This window comes from Triticum aestivum, chromosome 4A (genome assembly GCF_018294505.1).
Source record: "Triticum aestivum cultivar Chinese Spring chromosome 4A, IWGSC CS RefSeq v2.1, whole genome shotgun sequence".
Classification (NCBI taxonomy): Eukaryota; Viridiplantae; Streptophyta; class Magnoliopsida; order Poales; family Poaceae; genus Triticum; species Triticum aestivum.
Genome location: NC_057803.1, coordinates 599,734,182 through 599,742,182, shown reverse-complemented (window position 1 = coordinate 599,742,182; position 8,001 = coordinate 599,734,182). Strand labels below are relative to the sequence as shown.

The window sequence follows — 8,001 nt, the reverse complement described above, 5'->3', positions numbered from 1 at the left end:
AGAAATTGGCAATTCACGTTATGGTTTTGGCGTAGGTAAGAAACGTTCTTGCTAGAAACCTATAGCAGCCACGTAAAAACTTGCAACAACAATTAGAGGACGTCTAACTTGTTTTTGCAGCAAGTGTTTTGTGATGTGATATGGCCAAAAGTTGTGATGAATGATGAATGATATATGTGATGTATGAGATTGATCATGTTCTTGTAATAGGGATCACGACTTGCATGTCGATGAGTATGACAACCGGCAGGAGCCATAGGAGTTGTCTTTATTTATTTATGACCTGCGTGTCAACATAAACGTCATGTAATTACTTTACTTTATTGCTAAAGCGTTAGCCATAGTAGTAGAAGTAATAGTTGGCGAGCAACTTCATGGAGACACGATGATGGAGATCATGATGGTGGAGATCATGGTGTCATGCCGGTGACAAGATGATCATGGAGCCCCAAGATGGAGATCAAATGAGCTATATGATATTGGCCATATCATGTCACTATTATTTGAATTCGAATGACTTCAACGACACAAGCATACCTGTGTCTGCGTGCTCTCTGGAGAACATAAGGTATCTCAACCTCTCGTTGTCAAATTTTGGTGGGAAAATACCTTCCCAACTTGGCAATCTCTCAAATTTACAATATCTTGATGTTAGTGGGAATTATTTCTATGATCCATACATGGTGGATCTTTCATGGTTGTCACGTCTATCATTGTTGAGTTATGTTGACTTGAGCCAAGTGGACCTCAGTGTTGTGCAGGATTGGGTTCACATGGTTAACATGCTTTCTTCTCGAAAGTGCTCCGCTTAGTATATTGTGGCCTTACTAGTGTCGTGTCTTCTACAAAATTGAACCTCACACATCTTGAAGTCCTAGATCTATCAAGAAACTCGTTTAATGCATCACTGGAACACAACTGGTTCTTCTGGGGTCTCACACGCCTTAAGGAGTTTCACCTCTTTGACTGCAACTGGCATGGATCTATTCCGAAACAACTTGGAAACATGACGTCCCTTCAGATTATAGATTTTAGTCATAATGATCTCTTGGGTTGTATACCAAGCAACTTAGCAAATTTGTGCAATTTGGAAGTGCTGCATTTCGAACTAAACAATATAAATTCCAGCATATGGGAGTTCAGAGATCGGTTGCCAAGGTGCTCATGGAGTAAAATAAAAGTGTTGTCATTGAGTAATACAAATATGACCGGAAAACTACCAATCTGGATTGGGAACATGGCCAGTCTCATTTCTCTTGATGCCAGTGCAAACATGATAACTGGTACTGTACCACTGGGAGTTGGGGCAATTGGTAACCTGACAGGGTTGTATCTCAGCGATAGCAAACTAAATGGTGTGCTTACGGAGGAGCATTTTCCAGGTTTACTGAATTTGAAGTATCTGGATGTGTGGCACAACTCCTTGAAAATTGATATACAACCAAATTGGGTTCCTCCATTTAGACTAAATGGCATAGATGTACAGTCATGCTCAGTGGGGCCCCGTTTTCCAGAGTGGCTTAGATGGCAGACTGACATTGATTATCTTGTTCTTGGAAATACAAGTTTGAATGATGTTATTCTTGATTGGTTTTGGGTGACATTTTCGTGAGCTTCAATCTTGGATGCGTCAAGAAACATGTTGGATGGTTCATTACCGGCAAATCTTCAACACATGTCAGCTGAAGTTATATCTCTCGGGTCCAATAAGCTCACAGGCCAGGCCAACTTCCACGGCTTCCTATAAATATATCAATCTTTGATCTGTCATCAAACTCGTTCTCAGGGTCATTTCCATCAATGCTAAAAGCTCCACTGCTTCAGGTGTTGTTGCTGGAAAATGATAGAATTACAGGCACCATTCCATCATCTATGTGTCAGTTGACTGATCTTGCACGGTTGGATCTATCGGGAAACAAATTAACAGGAGATGTTATTCAGTGTTGGAAGGAGACACACAATAATTCTTTGGTGCCCAGCTTAAACTCTACATATCAACTTGGTTCTAGCATATCTAGTCTATCCTTGAGCAACAATGATCTCACAGGTGAATTCCCCAAATTTCTTCAGGGTGCCTCACATTTAATGTTCCTTGATCTTTCATACAATAGGTTATTCGGAACATTGCCAAAGTGGTTACCAGAAAAAATGCCACAATTGCAAATCTTGAGGGTGAGATCAAACATGTTTAGTGGTCATATTCCTAAGGACCTTGATTCCCTTGAAAATCTTCATTATTTGGACTTGGCGTGTATCAGGAAGCATACCATGGTCGTTGTCAAAATTGAAAGCGATGAAAAACATAACTCATACATGGGGTTATGATTTCGAGGACAGTATATCAGTAATCACAAAAGGTCAAACACGGGATTATACCTATGAAATCTACATGCTGGTGGTGAATCTAGATCTGTCATCTAACAGTTTAACAGGACAGGTTCCGAAGTAGATGAGTTTGCTGATTGGGCTCACCAATCTGAACTTATCAAGTAACCAGTTGATCGGCAATATCCCAAATGAAATTGGTGATCTGAAGCAATTGGAGTCCCTCGGCCTATCCTGCAATGGGTTATCTGGTGAAATCCCGTCAAGTTTGTCAGCTCTAATCTCTCTGGGCCACTTGAACCTGTCATACAACAACTTATCGGGTGTGATACCATCCGGGCAACAGCTGCAGGTTCACGACAACCTGAACTTTACCTACATCGGCAACCCCGGTCTATGTGGCTACCCTCTATCCAAGAACTGCTCTACTAGTACAACTGATGCAAAGCAAAGTGCAGACCATGAAGATGCAGATCATATCTCCTATCTCTACCTTGGGATGGGCATAGGATTTGTGGTCGGCCTTTGGGTGGTGTTTTGCGCCATGTTACCGAGGAGAACCTGGGCGATTGCCTACTTTCAGAACATTGACAAGCTGTATGACAAGGTTTATGTGCGGGTGGCTATAGCTTGGGCTCGCCTCATGAAGAAGAACAATGACAATGCAGCGTGAGGAGCCCGCTTCATGTGCAATTGAACTGCTCAAGATCTGTATGTTAGTACTTCATAATTTGGAGAATAAATTGTGCTTTGGTGTGTGTACTACTGTGACTATATACTAGTTTCTGGTGGTATTATTAGTTATCTGTAAAGGTACTTAATGTACCGTAGAACAATATATTGTATGGATTGAATCGAATGAAATGTTCCATCAATTTTATAAGATGTCTTGTTCTGTAAACAGACTATTCTAGTCTGATTGTAATGCCTTCAATAATTAATGTACTCGTTTACTGGTCTGTACTGATTGTGTAAGCGGATCCTTCCACTTTCATCAATTCATCTTTATCTCTTGTTGTTGTCAACCAAAACCCGAGCTTCAAACCCATTCAATCCATTCATTTTAGCTCGATTGGAACATGCAAGCTCACAAACTGTCCAGTCCAGTGACAGCTTAGAATTAGGACTGGCCATGCATTTCTCGGTTTATATGTTCTGTCAATAACGCTGGTACTTCTCCCTATTAATAAGAGGATGCGATCGAATTGCCGAAAGCTCTTCAGTGGAAATGGTTATTTCCTGAACAGCTATGGGCTTCCTAAACTGCTTTCAGTCTGCACTTATAATGGAGACAATGTCGTTTTGATGTTGCAGGTTTGTATTGTACAATAGTATGACCACACACATCTTTGCGTGCGCATCTCTGTAGGTCGCGAGGTCTCTAATGAATGAGAGTGGCTGGGAAGCGCCAAGTTGCTGGTACAGCAGCTTACCCGATGTATAGGCAGCAGGGAATACTTGATGCAATCAGAAGTGATGTAAAGACAGGTGTGCGGTGATCTTGAGGCACACCCTTTCCATTATAATTTGGGGAGCGTGCGTGCTAGCTGTTGACTTTGTGATGGTCCTCACATATACTGATTCATCCTTTTCCAAAATATATATGCTGATTCATGTGTTAAAGATTGTCCGCAGCTAGCTGAAGAATGGCTTAATCCTGCTGCAATAGACGAGGTGTTTGAAGGCAGCTAGGGCTACGTGGCAGTCGGTAAACTGTGCCAAGAACATAAGCAAGGCACTTTTCCAAGAAGGTTGGTGCATATTACAAATGCTGAACTATAGAGGTAGGCCAATCGATCATCTCTGCTGCGGCGATGATGCTTCCCATGGTCGATGAGACCATCGTTAACTGAATGTTGTGCAATGTGGCGCTTGCAGGTGCGGCCTGTTGAGCGTGGTGGCACTGGTGGGTGTGTTCGACTACACAGTACACACACAGGGCACTACTTGGGGTCGGTCGGTCCTCGGGCGGTACAAAGGCTGGGAATGTGTAACCGGAGCTGCTCAAGCAGCAGTAAAAGACTCCAGGCAGGCCCTATGATCCTTCCTCAATCTACCGTCTACGTTCTACTCTGAGTCAGAATGTGAAGCAGCAATGATCAAGGAGAGGTCGCTGATTGATTGTTCACTTGGCTGGCAAAGCAGCAAGAGGGATGTGGATTTTTGAAGCTCAGGCTTTCAGACACCTCTTATTCTTACCCTTCTATGTTGCTTTAATATCTGTGCTACTCGGTGAGTGGGTGTGTATCTTTGCAAAACCGCCGAAGAGGTGAAGTCAAGTGATCAAGCCGGACGGGATGCGGGTCGAGTTAGGTCGGGTCGTACGAGAAGGTAGGGGAAAAAAACATGTCTAGTTGAATTTACACTCCGCGTTAGCATATGCCAGTGGCGACGACAACTTGTTTGAAAATATGTAAACAAGGCAAAATCCAACACCATGTAACAACCTTGGAGTAAAATGTGGTAGCGCATTCTAAACGGGATAAACACCATGGCAAAGTTACAAAAAGAGGGTACAAAAATTGAAATTCACAAAGATGGCAGAAGAAGCTATCACAAATTGTAAAAGGGTGTGACTAACTCTTATCTAGATGGGAATTAACTAAGTCTCATCTAATTTCTAGAGCATCTGATTTTACGTGGGGATCATTCCTTCATTTATTTTTTGATTATTAATTAAATGGTATAGGAGCTTGATGAGACTTTGGTGAGAGCTAGCAAATCTGACTATACAAAGCAACAACGAAGATGTGTGGATGAACAACGCCCAGAAAGGATCTTTGTCCCCCGCGTCGCCCCTCCCCAAGCGAGGCGACCGGGGGCTCCTCTCCCCTCCACCCAGCGCCCCCTCCCCCTAACCCTCCTCCCGCCGCCGCCGGCCTGCGCCTCGGGCCCTGCCCGCGTGGTGTCGGCGGCGCCGGCGGCCTCGTCATTCCCCGCGTGTGGCGCCCCAGCTCGGGTGGTGGCCACTGGCAGCGGTGCTATTCGGTCTGTGGTGGTTCCGGCGACGACGGCTGCCCCGGGCGGCGCTGCTTCTGGTGGTCAGGAGGCGGCAGCGCGGCTACTTGGCGACGGGCTGGCGCGGTGGTTGATGGCGGCGCCCTCCCGGCCCAGATCTGGGTCTAGGCGGGCCTAGCCCAATCTCACCTATGATGGCTCCGGCGAGCGAAGGAGTGGCTTGTGCGGGGGTTGCGGAGACGGCGGCGCACCTACTATAGCGCGGGGACGGGAGCTTCACGAGCCCCTTTCGGGCTCGGCCGGGCCTAAATGGCCTGGTATGCTCCTATTGTTGCCTCCGGTCGGTGACCGCCGAGGGCGGTGGAGGTTGTCCCCTCCTGCGTGGCTGCTGAAGCTGCCGCTCTTGTTCCCGACTGCTCCCTATCGGCTTCGTTGGTCTCGCTTTGTTGACCATGGTGAGGCGGCAGTAATGATGGCAAGACCGTGGTGGCGCATGTTGGTGGGCCGCTAGATTGGTGGAACACGTCGGACCGTTCAGGGTTGTGGGTGTTTGGCGGACGTGAGAAATCCCTGCCAGCTTGTCGGCACCGACGCGGTGACGCCCGTGGGCGCAGCCGTTCCTTCCTGAAGGGCGTCGGGTATTCCCCTTCCCCACGCCCGTCCGTGTACCGGGGGAAAACCTAGGACCAGTCCGGACAGTAGCGTCGTCATGGCCATCCTTCCTGAAGGTGTTGCATAGTATGTAGAGGTTCAAGGTGCTGGGAGTTAGGTGGAAACTCTCCGGTGGGTGCAACGGTTGCGGGTCATCATCGCTTTCGTCGGTCGGACGTTGTAGACATTAGTTTCTCTCTTCTTTCTCTTTTTGTTTCTTTTGTGTGTGTTTGTGTTGTTTGCCTCGGTATTGGACTCATTGTTGTATTGGGTGGTTGCTATATCTATATAGCAGGGCAAAGCCTATTTCGTCATAGCCAAGATGTGTTGATGAGTTGGACTTTTTTTTGTTTGGGAAACATTGGACTTCTTGCTGGACTTGGACTCATCCAGGGACCAGGCCCAGCATACATATATGAATTTAAGCAATAGCAGCCCAACGAAACCAAAAGAGCCGGAGATCGAGGAACCAACATATCCAACTCCGCGCGCGAGATCGATCTCGGTGTCCATGGCGGCCGAGGAGAACCATCCCGTTCCATGGCGCGGTCCCCTGCCATACCACGAGCCCTACGACGAGCTGATCATGGAGCCGGAGCTGTGGCGGCAGCCAGAAGAGCCATTCCCCAGGCAGTTGGAAGACGGCGGCCAGCCTTCTGACAAGCCCATAGAGTTGCTGGAGTTGTTCCCCGTCCGGCCGCTTCACGACGACGGCCAGCCGCGCGACAACCGCAAAGAGTTGTTGGACCTGTTCCCCGTCCGGCCGCTTCACGACGACGATGCTGCTGCTGCTGCTGCGGGTCGTGCCGCTCCTCCACCGACGGCGTGGTGGGTTCCTCTGCCGCCGGCTGCGGCGGATTCCCACCAACTCCAGCCGCTGCCGCTGGGGGAGGAGGGTTATGATCTCTTCGCTGCTCCTCCGCCACCGGCATGGTGGGCTCCTCTGCCGCCGGAGGAGGGTCATGATGTCTTTGTCTTGGACCCGCTGGGAGCGTGGGTTCCTCTGCCGCCGGCTGCGGTGGATGGCCACCAGCTCCCGCAGCCGCCGCTAGAGGAGGCAAGTTACGATGTGCCACTGTGGAGGTGGGTTCCTCCCGAGACGGAGGAGGGGGGTGTTGTCATGGAGGAGCAGTGGATGCAGGATGGCGACGACGGCGTGCCTTGGCCGCAGCTGTTCTTGTCCCCGCCGGACGACCAGTGGATGCAGTTGGACGGCGGCCAGCCGTACGCGTGGTCGTGGTCTCATGAAGAAGAGTTCTGAGAGCTGTTCGGCGACGGTGACCATGCCGGCACCTGACTAGCAGCTACCCTAGAGATCTGGCCTTAATATATAGCTTCTACTCCAAAATTATCCTTCAGCATGCATCTAAAGTGATAGATGTAATTAGTCAAGTAGTTGCAATTATCACTATTCCTTAGCATACTTCATCGTTGTTTTGGGATGATGCATCCGATCTTCTATTGATTTCACATTGCTTGAATCTCTCAAAACTGGTTAATTTGTGTGAAAACAAACAATCACAAGGCTAGTTTTTCTCGAACTTTTCATCTTATGTGGCATCTTCTAGGTAGATTAATTGGAGAGGTGTATGAGTGAGGGAGATAGAACCCTAGGTGGTTCTCGAAGCGTCAGGATTAGGTGGCTCGGGTCTGAAGTTATATTCCACCCTGCTAAAAGGCCACGACGACAAACAGATTGCATTGTGGAAAAACATATATGACGGTACACGGTTTCAAAGAAAAAACATATACGAGGGTACACAACATGCATCCACAACATATATATAACAGGTTCTGGCATAATCTTTGATGAGTACTCCCTCCGTTCCTAAATATAAGTCTTTTTAGACATTTCAAATGAACTACAACATACGGATGTATGTAGACATATTTTAAAGTGTAAATTCACTCATTTTGCTTCGTATGTAGTCACTTGGTGGAATCTCTAGAAAAACTAATATTTGAGAACGGAGTGATTATATTCCATCAGAATCACAACACAAGAGACCCATCCCAACTTTCTTTTTGTGAGAAAAACCTACAATTACATGTTTATTCTTGCATATT

The 8,001-nt window shown here is 47.3% G+C and overlaps 1 pseudogene; it reads left to right on the top strand.

The window, feature by feature from the left end:
- Positions 1-509: 509 nt before the first annotated feature.
- LOC123083998 (receptor-like protein 49) lies at positions 510-5,461 on the top strand (annotated as a pseudogene).
- Positions 5,462-8,001: the final 2,540 nt, after the last annotated feature.